This window comes from Panthera tigris, chromosome C2 (assembly GCF_018350195.1).
Source record: "Panthera tigris isolate Pti1 chromosome C2, P.tigris_Pti1_mat1.1, whole genome shotgun sequence".
NCBI classification, from domain to species: Eukaryota; Metazoa; Chordata; class Mammalia; order Carnivora; family Felidae; genus Panthera; species Panthera tigris.
In genome coordinates, this window is record NC_056668.1 from 1,137,280 (window position 1) to 1,155,855 (window position 18,576).

An 18,576-nucleotide genomic window follows, 5' to 3' on the forward strand; every position below is an offset into this window, starting at 1 on the left:
CCTATCAAAAGGTGAAATCTGTGCTCCTTCTCCTTGAAACTGGGTGGGTTCTTTGACCAACAGACTAGGACAGAGGTGACACTGTACTGGTTTCTGGGGCCAGGCCTCAAGTGGCTTCCAAGTTTTCACTCTTGGAATGCTTGCTCTCAGGGAAGCCAGCCAACACATAGATATCCAACCACCCTGGGACTGCCATGCTGTGAGGAAGCCCAAGCTGGCCTCAGGTAGGGGCTGCATGGGAAGTGAGATCCACCTGCAGCCCCAGCAGTTACAGCCATTTCAGGGAAGAAGGCTTCAGATGGGCAGCCACCATATGACTGCAACCATAAGAAGGACCAGCTGAGACCCACTACCTTATCCTGCCAACCCCAGGAAAGTAAATCATAATAAATTGTAGGTTTTAGACCACTCAGTTTCTAGGTGGTTTGTTATGCTGTATTACACAGTCGAAACAGTATTCCATACAACATTTTTTTGTTCCAAGAGATCTATGTCAAAGTAAAGAAGGCATGAAGGTTGGCACATGACCATGGGATTCACTAATGTCACCCGGGACCCCATCACCCAGAAGCAGCCAACCTAGTAAGAACGACAGAAAGGCTTGTTAATAGCTGAGCTAAGGGGCCCACTCTGGGCCAGAACCTCTCAGGATTCGGTCACTGTCCCCCAGGATCCAGGGTTTGTACTGAAGCCATGGTCAGTTAGTGGCCCTGGGTCACGAGGGCCTCAAAGACAAGCTCCAGGAACCACAGAGAAGCAAGTGTGCCCCATCACCACTGTCGTCAGTGAGCATGATCAGCGCTTCCTTCCTGCCAGTGCTGTTATAGGCTGTGCTAGGATGGGAGTCCCAATTCCCTGGCTAGAGCTGGGGAACGTTTCTGTCCGTATCTCTGCTCCGCTGGAAGCCGTGACTACCATACAGCCGCCTGAGGCTTCCCACGCCACTGGACAAGCAAGCAAAGAATGGACTTACTGTATAGGAGGGGCAATCAACCCCAAATACCCTGAAGGGCTAGGTTTGCTGATACTCACTGGGGACAGGGAGGGAAACATCTGGAACTGACAGGTTCGCTGGGACATTTTAGTCCATGCCAAGGATAAGCTACGAACAGACAATTGCAGCAATCATGACCCCTCCAGGGCAAGGCAACCAAGGGTTCCATTCCTCAGGACAAACAAATCCGACTGGCCACACTTCTAGCTGAAGGAGACTAATCCAGAAAGGGGGGTGGAGGAAGGAGAGGACGGGTATTGATTTCAGCCCTGGGACCGTTTGCAGTGGCAGGGACCAGTGCTTGGCTTGACAACCTTTTTTCTAAACTTTCAGTAGATTGCAGCTAGATAGCATCTTAAAGAATCCTACCTGCACCGCCCTCAGGAAATAAGCAAGGACGTGCCTCCTCGGGGCGGGTGTGCGGGGACACGCCATAAAGGACTCAGGTACGGTCCGTCAGATGGCCCGGCTGCACCGCAGGCCCCAGAGTCCCCTGGGGCGGCCGTTTCCAGTGCGGCATGCGAGTGTGAATGACACCACAGAGCCTTCCTCAAGTTCACCACGAGGCCTCCTACTTGCTTTCTCAGGGCTTTCTCGTTGCCTCTGAGGGATGAGATGCACCAGGGTGTGTGACCGCCCACGCACGCGCAATCGCGAGTGTGAACTGAAGTAACTGCGGAGGGAAAATCAGGCTGTGAGCGACAGGACCCGGCAGACCCATCCCACCCTCTCGCTTTCCCTGCTCAGACGGGTCCGATCTCCAGGGGCTCCACGCGGTCTCTCTGAAGACAGAGCCATCAGCCTGTGGCGCCCAGTGGCCTCCTTGGTATCGGTTTTCCTGCCTTCCGGTCTCAGTCCCCTCTTCCCTGAGATTGCCCCAGGAGAAACGTGAGCACAGAAGCCTTTGCCTCGGGCTCTACTTTCTAGGGCAACTAGACTAAGAATAGACAACAACAATCATACAATTTTAACTACGCAGCCTGGTTCACAAAAAGAAGGAGAACTTTATAGTGTCCAAAATAAATGAGAAGTCAAAGCCAGAGTGGTCATGGAGCCGGTGCTAGGTCAGCCCTCAGGGAACGAGGGACAGGGACAGGAGTGGTGACAGGTTCGTGTGAAGCTCAGGTAAGAGATATGGCCGAGGGCTTGCGTTCGCTGGACCAACAGCCTCCCATATCAGGCGGGAGCTTGAAGGGCCCCCCATCCATGAAACGAGACTAGAGAAATTCTACCCGCTGTTCCAAGAAACCAGCAAGGAAGTTCTCCATCTGCCAGGAGGTCAGCATGAAAAGGCTCACAAAAGAAATAGAAACTCTGAGCGTGTGACATGTGGCCGTGCAAGGTATGAATTTCTACCCATTCTTGGTGTGTGGGTCTCAAGATAAGGATTAGGATAAAAGTCGTGTCACGTGATTGGACTCCCTGGGGCCCAGGAAAGAAAAAACATGCATGCTTTCCAGGAAGGACACTTCTCCAAGCTAGAAGATGAGCCGCAGGAAGTGTCATCCGAGCAGGAGACAACAGGACTCGCGTCTGGGACCAGAGACACCTGAGAACGTAGACATGCAAGGAGACCAAAGGCAACATAAACACAGAACGAGCGACACTTTTAATGAAGAAAGTAATTTAGAAACTCAGAAATTAAAAGTATCACAGAAATTAAAAACTCGAGGGAAGGGCTTAACACAGATGAGACCAAGCGGGAACAGGATTCATCATATCAGAACATAGAGAAGGGAATATTATCCAGAAAACAGCTCAGAAAGATTAAAAATTGTTTAAATTATGGGCCATCAAAACGTATGAAAAACAGAATGAAATGATCCACCGGAGGCATTGAGGAGAGGATGGGAAAGAGGTGACGCTCAGAGATAATGACTGAGAACTTTCCAGAATGGGCCATGTATGAGGTTGCTAGGGCCGCCATAACAAAGCACCATAGGCTGAAGGCTTCAACAACAGCAGCGATTTCTCCTCGTCCAGAGGCTGGATGTCTAGGGTCCAGGCGTGGTCAGGGCTGGCTCCTCTCCTGGGCATGTAGACGGCCATGTTTCCCTGTGTCCTCAAACACTCGTCCCTCTGTGTGAGTGTGTGTGTCCCCTCATCTCTTCTTATGAGGACACCAGTCCTATCGGACCCTGTTCTGCCTTACTCACCTCTTTGTTAAAGACGCTGTCTCCAGATACTGCCACCTTCTGAGTCACTGGGGGTCAGAGCTTCAGCATGTGGGTTTGGGGACACGATCCAACCCATGACAGAAACAACCAAGGATGAAAACCGTGGAAGCAGCAATCTGAGGCTCAAGCAAAACCAAAACACAGAATCCTCACAAAGAAGAGGAGCCGTGGAGGAGACAGGACGGAGGGAGTGCACACGTCCGGGGGCAGTGCCAGTGACCGCAGATGTCCGTGAGCAGAAGACAACACTGTCACTGTCCGGACGGAGACCCGCTGCTGAGCGAGAACGATGCCTGTGGGACTATCGCTCCGTGGGGAGCCTGAGTGGCTCTAGACCAACGGACCCGGGAGCACGTCCTCGTCCCTAGAGCCCTGGGGAGGAAGCAGGACCGGCGGACGCTGAGGTGCAGGAAGCAGCGGGCAGCTGCGTGTAAGCAACCAGGCATAAAACAGCAGTCCGTGACTCACTGGGGACACCGAAGGTCAGGTGGGACAAAGGGAGGGAGCTTCGGGCCCCCAGGTGAGGTGTGGACGCCCCCCAAATGACTTGCCCCCCACAGGACGCCCCAAATGATCCATGGGGTGCAGGAGAAACTGGAGCTTCTCTCCACAGTTACCTCTTGACCCAACACCGGGAGGACAAGTGACCCGCCCCCGTGGTGGCACCAGGCCACTGACGCCCAAGGAGACGGAGATTGGGTGGGCCTTCCTTGCCCTGGGCCACGGGACACCGTGTGCTGTCCACTCTGCTCCCAGGCAGGGACCACAGCGAGCAGCTCCCTGCAGGCTCCGCCCACCTCAGGGGAACCTCTTTTATTTTGCACAAAGTAGCCCGGTAGGCGAGCGGCCCCTCCAGTTCATCTCTCCAGGCACAGTCAGAAATACTGCAGCAGGCTTAGCCCCCCTCCCCCCACTCTTACAGGGGCCTTGGCAGCCTCCAGCTCCCCAACTCTCTTCCTGCCCCATCCCCAGCAATGTCCCCCCGGGGGTGGGCGACCCAGGCCTCTCAGCCAAGCCCTGTTCACCACATTTTGAAAACAGCCACCCCGCTTGCCCAGCATGGGCCTGGGGCACATGCTGGTGACTCACTCGGCCTTGGGGAGGCCCCCCAGGCCTTAGGAGCTCTCCTAGGAAGGCTGGCAGGGAACTGTAGGGACCAGAGACCCAGGGTGTGGTCTACAAGGGCAGGCGTGGGATCTGGGTGGAAACAACACTCTGGCTGTGAGGTTCTGGTTTCACAGGGAGTGGCAGAGTAGGGCCTGAGAGGTTGGAGGGGATCCCTCAGATCCGAGAGGACCACATTTCAGGTGACCTGTGCCCACCACTGTGGTTTACAGATGAGGCTTCGTTTTAACTAACCAGCCCTCACCAAGTGGATACGTGCTTGAAAGTCACGTACCCGAGCGCGCACACACGTGCACGCAGCGTGATGCACGCACAACTCGCACGGTGCACACACACCTGCACGCACAGCCGCACAACCAGAGGACAGCCCCAGGGGCCCCAGGACGGGGCTGACCCCGGCCTGCTCCTGCAAGCTGCTCACGGGCCACGTCAAAGGCACAGGAGGCTGATGATCGAGACACCCTTCTCAGGCCCGAGAGCGGAGGAGGGCTGGCCTGCGTGTCTAACAAAAAGCACAAGAACTCGTGGGACCTGTCCCTTCCAGGTAAGAGCAAAGTTCTGAGTTACCAGGGACAAAACCACTGTCCTTTTCAAGAAACAGGTGATGTGCTCTGAAAACCGAGACTTGATTTAATGTCATGTGACTTTGTTGCCAAAACCCGTTCAATCTGTTTTCTAGTCTGTTAAGAAAAAGGTCTTCCAAATCAAACGTTCCGGTGAGTTTTGAACCCGGTTATTAAAGACACACTAGCACAGCCCAGGGATGGGTTCCAGCGAGGATGGGGTCTACGGAGGCCTGTGCACAGCTGACGGGCCACGATTTTGCAAGCACAGCTGAAGGTGCCCTTCTTTGTTCGAATTTGCGAATTTACATATTTTTCTGAGGTGTTCTTTTTAGCTGTGACAGCCATGTGTGGAAGCAAGCCCGTCATGGACGACAGCCGTGCGGTCCCGGGTTTGCAGCGAGAACGCCAGACCACGGTGTGAGAAGCCATGAGGCATGTTCATTCACACCAGCCTCCTTGTGCTTTTAAAATTATTGATTTTTAATTATTTATCATCTTAAATTGAGGGCAAAATGTTTTTTAATAATAAATGAACATTTTGAAATACTGTTTATTTCATTTTATCTCATCTTTCTCATTTTCATGTGTGTTTTGTAGTATATTTAATATTTAATGTGTTAGTGGTGCTAATCATGTTCATATTTTTAATTAAATACATTACATATATTTAGGGGCATTTGCTCAGATGCTTTTTACCAACGGGTGGGTGATCAGAAATGTTTAAAGACCACTCATCAAATGACTTTCTTTTTTAATTTTAAAGAACTAAAAAATATGTTTAAAATCCTGAGAGGAAAATTGGAAAACGGCGGAGAACAGAGTGTGACTGGCCGAGAGTTTTCCACGGGCCTGTCCGTTAGTTCTCGGTCGAAGCAGGTGGAGGGGCTGCTGCAGAGCAGAGGTTCGATGGCTCCTCTCTGGGGCTGGGGAGGCAGTGGGTGAGTCGCCAGGCACGGTCATTGGTGCCCCACGCACGTGATAAAGCTGCTGTCTTGTGGGAACTTGCCAGTGTTCACCGTGTCTGACCTACAAGCCCGCGCTCAGCGTGGCGGGGTCGGGGCAAGGAGTGAGCGTGGCAGCAAGGGGGCAGAGCGTGCTGTCCCCAAACATCCCCAGTGCTGGTCGTGCAGGTGACGGTGGACCCAGCAAATACACCACGGCGTCTCTGCAGCCAGGCGCGCAGGGACAACCGGGCACCCAAGTGTGGGCGATGCAGGGCGCCCACCCACCGTGGGCTCACCGTCCCCAGAAGCACAGAGGGGATGTTGGGTGTTCGAGTCCGTGAAGTCGGTGACGGCCTCTCAGGAGAGCCTGCCGCCAAGGATGTCTCCTCACTGCCTCGTGGTGGCCACAGCTCGGGCAGGGGGCTGTCCCGTGCGTGTTACTCCGAACACGAGAAGCAGCAATGTGGGGGCCCCCGCCACCCCCCACGCTGCTGCACAGGGAAGCAGAATCCTAATCAGCCCGGAGAGAGGACAGGTCCTCATAAGCCCTGGGATGAGCAGCTCAGTAATGCAGGGGCTCTGTGATGTCCTGTGACACCTCCCAGGAGGGGGGGGCCGTCCCCCGGGATCTCGGCAGAAACTGCCGCCCCCTGCCCAGCCCTGCTGTCCTGCCAGACTGTGTTACTCGCGATAACAAACAACACTCACTTTGGGACAAAACTCGGCATGAAAATGTTCAAGGAGAAAAAAAAAACCTTCGGATAATTTTGATGGGGATGAAGTGACTGATCCTTTCCGGGAGTTTATATGCCCGCGTGGGGAGGGCTTTGGATTAAAACTCTTGGTCCTGGGAACTAACGCATCGAGCTTCCTGCCGCCTGTCACTTGAAACGAAAGTATTTGGCTTAAGCTCATTTTTTCTCTTTAAGCTGCCCGGCACACACTTTGCCCCGAGAGTGGTTTTACAAAGCGAAGATATTTATTCCCCGAGCTGTGGAAAATCTGTGCCCCTCCAAGTGACCTGCTTACATGACACATTAAGTAACAAAGCGCACGTGCGAGGCGCTGCTGGGGCCCACCCCCGACGGCTCCTGCCTGCAGGTGCCACTGTGTGATCTGTGCCCGCGTGTGGGACAGCGCGGGTCAGGTCACAACGTCCCGGGTAAGTGCCGGGGACAGGGGGGAGGGCCCTGCCTCAGGGAGCTCCCTGCCCTCCTGCCCTCTCCAGGGCAGGCTTCAGCAGCAGCAGCAGCAGCAGGGGTGCAAGAGACCCCTGCCACCTCTGGCTGCAAGCCCCAGTCTCCCTCTGTACCCAGGGAAGGGGGACATCCACGCCCAGGCCTGCCACGGGGCCAGTGGGGAACCAAAGGCGTCCGTCACAGGTTACGTGAGAGCATGTGAAACAGGGCAGAGTGATGCCAGCCCCAGAGCGCTGGTGCAGGTGGGGAGGGCAGCTTGTACGGGTGCAGCCATCCTGGTCTGAAGGCCCCTGGCACGGACTGTGAGGGCGTCTCCAGGGCTGTGAGCGTGTGGCCGCCCTCGTCCATCTCTGTGACTCGGGCACACACCGAAGGTGCCTAGAGAGTCCCTAAGGTCCTGTGCGGAGGAGGCAGGCAACGATTGGAGGTGGAGGGGAGAGGCCATGAGGGGCTGCTTCCAGGGCACCCCCATGCTGTTCTCTCCTCACACCCCAAACAGACCCAGCAGCCCAGGGAGCTAGCACAAACACAGCGGCTCCCTCCCAGCCAGGCGGGGCCTGTGAGGTCCAGCCCGCGTGGGGTGTGGGCCCCCCATGGTTTTTGTCACCAGCTGCAGATTTCTGATCTCCTTCCAGAGTGGAAACAGGGGCGCTCCAGTCCATCCGCAACTGTGTGTCTGGCATCTGGGACGTGCTGGAACATGCTGGAACACCGAATGAGTGTCCTGTTTGGGTTTCTGTCGACTCAGTGAGTTAGGAGCCTGCACTAAGGAGAAGAGGCTGAGACAGGACAGTCGGCCCACCCAGGCCTCAGCGCCCCCATTTGTAAAATAGTCAACGAAAGAGGACTATATTTAGGGACCCCCTGCAGCCCACATTCTGAATCGAATGATTGAAAGAATGAGCTGAAAGGGAGAAGCTGGTGAGGGTTAAAGACATTTCTCTGGAGATGGACCACCTGGCTGGAGTCAGGCTACTCAGCTGCCCCGAAGGAGCAAGGAAGTTTCTGGAATTCTGGTACCTGCCTGCCCACTGAAGGAAAAGTTTACTGTGCCTAGGCATTCCACTCGGAAGTGTGCTGGCTGCTGCACACTGAATATTGGCCACGCAAAGTGGCCTATGTCCTAATCCCTGGAACCTGTAAATGTGAACTTGTATGTGGAAAAAAGGCTTTGTGGATGGGATTAAGTAGAGAAATCATCCTGGATCATCAGGATGGGCCCTGAATGCAATCCCACATGTCCTTGTCCAAGAGAAGCCACAGGAGATGCAACACAGGTGTACGAGCAGGGTCGCATGACCACAGGGGCGGAGACCACAGGACCTGCCACGGGCCGAGGCAGGGGGCAGCACCGGAGCTGGGAGGACCTCCAGGGGAGTGCGGTCCCGCCGACCTCTTGATTTCTGCCTTCTACTTTCAGCTCATTCTTTGAAACATTAGACTCAGACTGTGGGCTGCAGGGGTCCCTAAATATAGTTCTCTTTCATTGACTGTCTTACAAATGGGGGCGCTGAGGCCTGGGTGAGCCGACTGCCCTGTTTCAACCTCTAGGCGTGTGAGACTAACTTCTGGAGGCTGCGAGCCACCACGGGTGTGGGACTTTGTTCCGGTCGCTACAAGAGGCTGGCGCCCGGCCACGGGGGCAGGGCTGCAGCTGCCAGGCGGGAGGGTGAGCGGTGGGCTCCGTGGCTCGCCAGACCCTACTGTTGACGTGACTGCCCCGTAAGTGACATTTCTGGACGTGAAGGGTGGGTTCTTGTTGGAACTTCCCTCACTATCTCGTCTTACCTAGTCTTAAAATGAACTTGAAAGTTTTTTTGCCAAGTTTCAAGAAGCCAAAAACTCCCCCTGAGATCTGGGTCAGAACGGCCGGGCCAGGGTGCACGCGGCCTGGGGTGCAATGCAGGGTCGGGGGTGCACGCGAGACCCCAGCCCCGTCCATCACCTCAGAGAGGAGGCGGGCTGGGCCACGTGGATGCGGAGTAGCCTCGCGGTGAGGGCCGCCACGAAACGCTGAAACACTGTGTTCCTTTTAAGTCACTGTTCTGCTCCTCAAAGAGGCGCCACCCAGCCCTGCCGATTCCCGATTCCCCGAGTGAGGACACCCTTCGTGTGCGTCCCGCTGCTGCACGGAGGAGGCGAGGGAGGCGTTTGCGGATGCGAAGGGCTCAGGCTTGTGTGTGGCGCGTCCTGAGCAGAAGCCCTAGGCCCCCTCCCTCCAGGGGTCCCTAGTCAGGCCCCCCGGGGAGGAGCAGCCCCTCCCCCGCCCAGCCTGCAGGCAGGTCCTTCTCCGCCACCGCCTCCCTCACAAGCCCCACGTCTGCCGGGACACTCACTCTGAAACACAGGCCCTCACGCAACGTGCAGAGGTCCCTGGGGAGCCCAGCCTGCGCTCCGGCCCCTTCGGGAGCCTGGACGTCAGTGGGTGTCCACAAGGAAGTGACCTGCCCGAGACCACAGCCCGCACAGCTGCAAGCGGGGATCTGGGGTCTGGTCACCTCTGTACGAGGATTCTGCAATGCACAAAAGCGTAGTTTCCGGAAAACGAAGCTCATTCCAGGTGCCAAAACTTCAACAGTGTTTTAATGGACTATTTAATCCAAGCATTTCATTTAAGTATCATTTAAACTTCTAGTTTTTCTGAAATGTGTTTTATGACGTTGTGTGTCCTTAAGTGCAGTTTGACATGGAGACAAAGCCGCACGTTGGGAGGCGGTCCCTGAGGGGCGGGAGCGGGAGACTGCTCTCTGGCAGGAAACCAGAGACCCCGCGAGAACAGTCACAAGGTGGCACCTTCCGCTGAGAAGCACTTCCTTTCCTCCGGCAGCGGGGAGCACCAGCAGGTGCTTGTGCCGCGGGGAGAGGGCCGCCGGGCCAGCCGGGGGGGGGTCTGCGCGGCCTCTCTAGGCAGGGATGGGTGCAGCAGGGGATGCCCAGGGTGCAGGGCGCGGTCGGCTGGCTGGGGTGCCGGAGGCGGAGGGTTTGAAGATGGAGACTGTGACGGGTCACGGGAAACGCTAGACACATGTGCTCTGTGGTATTTTCTATCATTCATACTTAACGCAACCCTGGAAGACGCGCGTGGTTCCTCACGTCGGGGTATCCACGGGGGCCACGCCACCGAGGGAGAGGGCCGCGTCCCAGCGCCTCGCTCCCACGCTCCACGCCAGAGCAGCCGCGGCGGGCTGCTTTCTATGACGACACCCGCTCCACCCCCGGACATGGGCCTCTAGGTACTCGCTTTCCGCCGACGGGCAGTCGGGCTGTTTCCTGCGTTTGAACATTTCAAATACAGCCGCCGTGAACAATCTTGCTCGTCTCCGCGGGGCACACGCTGAGGGGCTGAGTCGTCGGGTCACGGGGCTGGTGGACACGCTTACCTTTAGCGAGTGACCGAAGTTCTCCCGCGGTGGCCGGGCCAGCCTACACCCCCAGCCCCTGTGGGGCGTCCTTCTAGCCCTTCATCCCCCAAGTCTTGGCTTTGCCGTCTCTGGAACGCCAGCCTTGCTGGAGGGCGCTGGTGGCTCAGTGTGGTCTGACGTGCTCTCCCGATGGCGGATGAGGCTCTGTACGTTCTTACTCGCTGACAGCCCATCGGACACCCTCTTGGGGGAAGGGACCGTTCACCGTGTCACCACGTTTCTGCTGTGTGGTGTGGGCCTCCTTTTCCATCTGTGGGACTTTCTGCAGGAACCACCCTCCACACTGTCACTTGTCTTTTCACTTCCTTAACGAGGTCTTTTAAATAACAGACGGCCTTAATTCTAAGACGGGCCAGTGTATCCTCTTTGCCCGCAGTTAGTGGTTGCGAATCCTAAGACCACACATTTCTATCCTGAGGCTCGCTGTCCCGAGATCCTAAACATAGTTTCCTGTATTATCTTGTAGGGAACTTCTTTTTGTCTTTCGTTTTTGTTTCCACAGTCTCTCTGGAGTTGGTTTCTGTGGATGCTGTAAAATAGGGGTTTTGTCAGCCAGCTGTTGCTAGATAGTAAGCTCCCAAACTTATGTGTCTGGCTCATGGCCTGGCTGCTCTGGGCCGCGGTGGCTTCCCGATCTCTCCCTGCAGTGTCTCCTATGTGTCTGTGCAGCAGCAGGCCAGCGTTGGTTGGGTGACCTGCCACGCCTCCTCACATCCTGGGGAGGGCTGGCTGACCAGCAGGGGACACAGGGTGCCTGGGCCACATGCCTCTCAGCATCCAGGGGCCACGTAGTGGCCGTTACGGGGTTCTCCAGGACGGCGCCACAGCAAGCCCAGCATGCAAATGCTTTGCCGTCTGTGTGTGTGTCCCCTCGGCCACAGTCCTGTTGACCAAAGTAGATGTTGAGCCACGGCCAGGGCCTGAAGGGGGACATCCGAAGAAACACATCGATGGGGCCCAGGGAAGGGAAGGGAGGACTCGGTGGCCACGTTTCCACGGTCCGTCTGCTGGGTCCCCTGTGTGTAAACACACTTAACTCCCTCGAGGACTCGGGTCTCACTGGACTGTAGCCTCAGGCCTGCATCCTGGATCCTCTAAATGCAAAGACCCAAGGAGCAAAGAGACGGCGTCTGCCCCCAGACCCACACGCAGTCTGGCGCTCCTTCTGCCTCGGAGGGTCAGATTTCTGGGGGGACTTAAGACACTGCAAAGGCCTTTCACCCGGTTGAGGTCTACTCAGCATCACCTTCAATTTTTCCAAGGGTTTACCCCTCGGTTCCACCAACCCTGAAGCCAGCCATCATTTTGAGGGTTTTAAAACTACTCGAGCCATGAGACCCAGCACCCCTGGGCTCTCTGTATTCCCTCATGGCTGTGCTTGCGAAACGAGAGCTCTGTGGCTGCTTTCCTCTTCCCGGACATCAGCAGAGGCAGCTGAAGGAAGTCGGGTGACATTCCGCCTTCTGCCTGCACAACGCCTCGCCGAGGCCGGCAAGTACATTACATGCATTTTCTGCCTTCAAGCTGTCCCAGGACACAGTGCTGCCCGTGTCCGGCCTCTGTGATAAATGCCTCATTTTCCCAGCCTCTGCCAGCCAGAGGATTGAGGTTTTGTGACAGCGGCACCCCCACATCTAGGAGGCAATTCCCGTATCAGTCAGCTTTGCTGCGTAACAAACCACCCCCAAACCTAAAAGCTGAAATCGGCAACCGCTCACTTAGCTCCCGACCCCGAGGACTTTGCCCCCAGGGCCCTGTCACCTCATCTGCTCCTGCTCTTGTCATGTATTTAATACTGATGTGTTCTCAGCCCCACGAGAAGTTACCACTGCTTTGTGCGGTCCACACTTATTTGGATTTATCCACGTATCCCCCCTCTTCATTGTCTGCATCCCGCCTTATCCCCCAGTGTCTGTCTCCCACGATAGTCCTTTGTGTGAATGACACCAACGTGCAAGGCATGAGTGTTATCCGTTGCTTCTTTGGGGGTTTATTTTCTTTTACTTTCATTTTTTTTCTCTTTGTTGTCATTTTTATTTTCTGAAGTGGTATTTTCTTTTAATTTTCCTGCTTGGGTGCTTCTTGAATCTAGACTTCAGTATTTTTCATCAGTTTTAGGAGATGATCAGCCATTATCTCTTTGGCTCTTACTTTCCCCCTGTCAGGGACACAAAGGACACATTTGTTAAAACTACCATTATGCTTTGTCCCCTGCCTTTTATAGTTTCCAGTTTTTGTCTTTCCACGCCTCCCTCTCCTGTCCTCCACACAGTTGTCCACCACGTGAACTAAGTTTAGTCGGAGCTGTACCGTATGAGCCGCAAATCCCTGACCAGACCCCAGGTGAACCGTGACTCGTCATGTCGAAGGAGAGGACCCGGCCCGGGTACCCGTCACCCTCCGCTCGCCTCGGCGGAGTAGGGCCACGTGGGACGCGTGACCCTCTGACACATTGGACTGCCAGTCTGCATATTGAGCGTTAGTAAAGGCTAATTTCTTTCTCATGGTTGAAGATGAAATACAGAAACAGAAACTCTGCTATTTTTACTCATCGCAGCTCCCTGACGGGCAGTCTCGCGTCCTCGAGAACAGGCCTCCTACTGCCCCACCTCCCAGAGAAGATGGTCTCGGACAGAACCCAGGAGGCGCCCAGGGAAGTCTGCCCACGTGAACGAGGAACAAAGCGCCTTCTCTGCCCCCCAGCTGCGTGAGCAGAGCCACGACTCCGCTCCCCGGAACCCACACAGTGCAACCCACCCCCAAGGCTTCGTGCTGTTTTGAAGACTTGTGGCATACATCTTATTTTTGCTCTAGGACGTCTGAGGGGACGGCCTCTGTCAGACTGGATTTGAGTCACTTCTGAGCTTATTTAAAATTTGATGTTCTTGGTGTGCGACGTTCTCAGCTAATCGCTGTCTGGGAAGGGCTGGAGCCTCTCTCTCATCCGAGCAAGCTTCGGATCTGCCCCCGGCCTGGAGGAGCGGCTCGCAGCTGGGCCGCCCTGTCCCCCACCCTCCGGGGATGCACCTCCAGCTTCAGGCTTCCTTCCCATCAGCTTTGGGTTTACCCTCCCCGAGTCTAAACAGGCGCCTTCACGCTCCACGCTAAGAACACAGTCGCAGTCCCAAACCAGTGCGAGTGAAGAGGCAGCGGGGCCAGCAGACAGACAGGGTGGGGACGAGCAAAGGGACGGCCCCTGGGAGCTAGGAAAGAAAAAGCAGATTACACTGAAGGAGAGCAGGAGGGAGGAGGTAACAGAACAGAAACGCGTGAGAGCATAGACGTGTAACGAAGAGGAAAGTCAACAAGCGGAAACTTAGTTCTGGCAAATGATCAGTACATTGAGACGTGAGAAGGGAACCCTTCACCAGGCAACTATGGCTCTCAGGAGCGGAAAAGGGGCATCTCTGCAGACCCCGGGGCATTAGAAAGGTGGACAGGACCTCGCTAACGGTGTCATGCCGGAAGAAACGGACGAGTTCCTTGAAAAACAGGACCTACCAAAATTGACACGAGCAGATACGAAAACCCTGAAATGTCTTGTATCTCTTACAGAGATCGAGCCGGTAATCGGACACCTCCCCACGGAGAGAACTCCAGGCCCTGCGGGGTCACAGGGAAGATGAATACGATCTAGCTCTTGCTTCTGCAAAAACCAAACAAGGGGACACACCCAAGTCACTTGCAGGGCCCAACCGTGGTACCAAACCCCACGGCCAGTGCTCCCTGTGAGCGTCACACGAAATCTTAAATGCAATTCGAGCAGGTTGAGCCCAGTGACCGAGAGAAACCAGGCCAGGAGGGCAAGGTTGTTTTAACATTCAAAATCAGTCCACGTGCTTGACGGCATAAAGGAGAAAAACCATAGGATCAGCCCAACAGGTGCAGAAAAAGTGCCCGCAAACCGGAGACAGAAGGTTCGCAATCTGGTAACAGGCATGTGCAGAACGAACCCCCGCAGGTGAGCTCAGGCTTCACGGAGAAGGAGCGACCTCAGCTGCTCGTGCCCTCCCAGGTCCCCGGGAAGGGGCAAGGCCATTTGCAGCCGGGACACCCAGAACCAGGCCAGTGGGGGCGTGGGGCTGGCCATTCAGCCGCATGTCCTCAACACCGTGCAAATAAAACCACTCCAAGGCCGGTGGAGAGCCAGCCGCTGAGCCAAGGCCGGTGCCTCTGGCCGCCTCACAGACGTGGTCTCCGGAGGCTTCTGCTCATCGCTCTGGCCCAGGGTGGAGGTGCCCGTCGGTCATTTTCTTTTACACCAGAGCGGAAGCTTCTGTGCGTCCGTGTGCCCCTCGGCGGCCACCGGCAGAGCTTTAGGTCCTCGGGCTGCTGACCCGGCCCCCACCCGGCACAGGCACTGGCCTTTCCTGGGATTTTAGGTCCTTTCCTTAAGATGTGCACATGTTTAACGTGCAAAGTTTCTGACAGCGATGGCTCCCTTGTGAGTCCCCCAAGGACGCGGGTCTCTGCCGTTCGGGGCTCAGAGAGGAGATTCTGAGACTCCAAGCTGAGGGACAACGAAGATCGGAGCAAGGCCAGGCCCCCCTGCAAGCGGCTCACGCATCACCAGGTCCTGAATCCGAGGCCGACTAAGGACGCAAGGCCAGTGCACCGTGTGCCCCGCGGGCCGCTGTCACAACCTCCAGGCCGGCAAGGCCTTGTGCTCAGCGCCCCGCAGTCGGGACGAGGCGGCGACCAGGGACAGGCCCGAGCAGCGGGAGTGCTTGTGAGGTGCGTCTCCACTCCAGGCGCCCTGCCGACCCGGAGGGAAGGCAGCTTTGCTCTGGCCGGAGGGGACGGGACAGTTGTGGGCAAGCCCCCCACCCACCGAGGGAGCGGCTGGGACGTGTGTGGTGTGTGGTCTGGCTACAGTCCTGGACCAGCAGGTGGCCTGCGGATGGGGCAGCTGGGCCCGTTCATGGGGGTTTGAGGAAGAGGCACGTGGCCCCGGGTGGGCTGGGCTGGGCGGCCTCAGGACGGCCTCTTCCACACACTGCTCCTGCTCGCGGGCTCAGGTGACAGGAGTCGGCGTAAGTTCTGCCTGTGTGCCCAGGCTCCGGAGGGCTTACCGCATGGTAAAAATGCTTTAGCAAGCCCTTGGTACAGGGCCAGCCGGGCAGAGCCCTGGGGGACGTGCAGCAGGTGTGTGGCAGGGAGGGACGCAGTGACCTTCAAGGCCACACCAGGCGTCCCATGAAGGCCATGCTGTTCCGGCCCCTGGGAGCCTGGGCCCTGCTGGGGATGGGAGTTTTGGTATCGAGGGAGCAATGGTTCCACCACGAGGCATGATCGGGTTCCCCCAGAACTGGAAGCTGAGATGACCTGTGAGCACCCTCGGGTGTGAACGCCCCTGAAGAGGCTAAGGTGCTCCTTGGGGTGACCGACTAGCCATTAGGGTGCTGCCACCCGGGGGGACAAGGCAGCCTAAGTGTGGGGTCGAGGACCTCCTGAGGCACGTCCTCCCACCCCCCAGGGGTCCGTGGGGATCACCACAAGTCAGCGTAGGAAGGGCACCCCTCTGACCCCTTGGAGTACGGTATGGGCCGCTCCCTCTGCAAGGGCTCCTAAGTGGCAGAGGGGAAGGAAGGGGGACGTGAAATGGGTCTTGGGGACAGGATGGCATGAACACCAGCCACAGCCTCGTGGCAGGCCCCAGACTCGGAGACTGATTCCCTTAGTGATACCTATTCTCTGTGGCGTTACGTGTGCACCCACATAGCTGTCTGGTGCCCCGGCGTGGTGGCCAATTTTAGGGTGCATCCCAGGACAGCAGATACCGAGATGGCTCTTGGTGGAGCCAGCGGGGAATGCATACCACCCAGAGCCCGGACCGAAGCACCCCTGGCTGGGGAGGGGGCGCCTTTTCAGCCGTGTAAGGAGGACTGGACTGGGTGAGGTGGGGGGCCCCGGGTGGGCAGTCCTGGCGTTAGCCCTCTTCCTGCGTGAGGGGAACTCCCGAGTTCTGGGGGCTGCAGCCAGAGCGAGCCCGGGGCTCCCCCACACCTTCCTGTACCCACGCAGACCCGCCGCATCCTCTGGGCGATGCCCATCGGCCGGGAGCACGGGGGTCCACGGGAGGGCTGCCGTGCCCTGAATCCCCATGCAACCACGTGGCAGTGCGTGCTTGTCCCACGTCAAAATACCGCTTACGATCGTATGTCTGTGAGCAGAACAGACACACTTGTCCCGAGGTTCCATGTGCTCCTGGCCGTCAGACACGGCCTGGTTTGAGGAACATAATACCACACCCCTTTGTCTTCCAGAATGTGCTCTTTTCCCCCCAATTGGGATTTTTTTTCCCTCCATATAGAGCCACAAATTATGACATAGTTCTGAAACCAAACCAAGCTTTGATGTCCACTTGGGAGACAAAAGATGACGTCAGTGCTTCAGGATGTGGCCCTATTTCGTGGATTCTGCGGTGGAGGTTTTCACAGCTCAGCCTTCTGAGATCTGGGTGCATTTCACACGTGCTGACGGCAGGGGGCAGCGTGGAGGCAGTTGTGTGAGGACGGTGGGGACTTCAGGGTAGGACGGGGAGTGGGGGGGAGGAACCACAACCTCACCCCTGAAGGCATCTCTAGGAAGCCCAGCCAACAGGAACCACACGTGGGGTACTCGTTGCCAGATTCCTTCATGAATGTCCAGGAGAAGAAGCAAGACGTTGGCTCTGTTCCCAAGGCCCAGACGACCACACAGGCCAGACGGAAGCGAGGGCTCTTCCCGGCCCGTGTAGCACTTCGACGTTTTATTCACTTACATCCTAAATATTTCATGGGCCCTCCTCCCCCAGAGGCTTCAGGGCAAATGCACGGCATGTCCTTGTCAGCTGCCTGGACCTCTTTTTGGAGCAGGACGCAGCGACCTCCACTCAAATCAGAACGATCGGTCCCGTCAAGCAGAAGCTGGTTGTGAGAATTTTGCGTTTTTAAGGTATCGCCTGAAAATGAAATTAAATGAGAATGAGTGCTTGCTCGGTGTGGCAGGAGAGCCCAGAGGGGTGCGCCGTCCAGGGTACACGTGGGGGGCCGACGCCTCTGCGCGTGGGCTCCTAGGCCGTCCCGGGAGAGCAGAGCGTGCCTCTCTCCGGGTCTGCAGCAAAGACCCCGGCCGGCAGGCCCAGCCGATAGCACAGGGATCCCCCGGCTTGGGCTTCCTGCCTCCAAGGTGTCTGCCCCAGCCTCTGGTCCCTGTGGGCCCGGTGGGCATCCGCCCAGGTGGGCTGAAGTGCCCCGAGCTCGGTGGCTACCTGGAGAGCCTCGGACCTCCTCCTCGTGCCTCCGGGGGGCCCGCCCTGCACTGTCCACTTCTGCTCAGAAGTCTCTGCACCAGATGTCCAAGAGCTGACCGGGCACGCTGATGCCGCTGTAGGGGCTCAGCCAGGGGACCGGCACGGAGAGCAGCAGAGCTGTGGGAAGGACACATTGGAGCATGTGCACAGGCACACAGACACACGTGCATGCACACACGGATACGTGTGCACACACCTACGTGCAGACACACGCACGCACACAGACACACGTGCACACAAAGGACACACGGGCACGCGTGTACACCCGCAGACATGTGCACGTGCCTATATGCACAAACATGTGCGTGCACACACAGAGAGACACGTGTGTGCACACAGAGACAGGTGTACTGCATACACACACAAACATGTACGTGTGCTCGCACATAGACACACATACACACACGGGCACACATGCACGTATACATACACGGACACACATGCACGTATACATATGCACACACAGACACACGTGCACACACAGACATAGGTGCACATACCTACACACGCAGTCATATGTGTGCACACATAGACACACATGCACACGCAGATATATAGATGCACACGTGCCTACAGGTACAGACACATGTGCGCGTGCACACAGACACACGTGCACATGCACACAGTGCACGCACACACACACACAGACACATGCATTGCATAAACAGACACACAAACACATGCACGTGCACACACAGACACACGCGCAGCGCACACAGAGATATGTGTGCATGTGTGTGAGGCAGGAGGCTCCAGACAGGGGTCTCCCGGCGACGAGATGCCCGCACAGGCAGGCGCCGTTCTCTCTGCCCGCGGCAGCCCTCCAGATGCAGAAAGCGAACGTTGCAGAGTCAA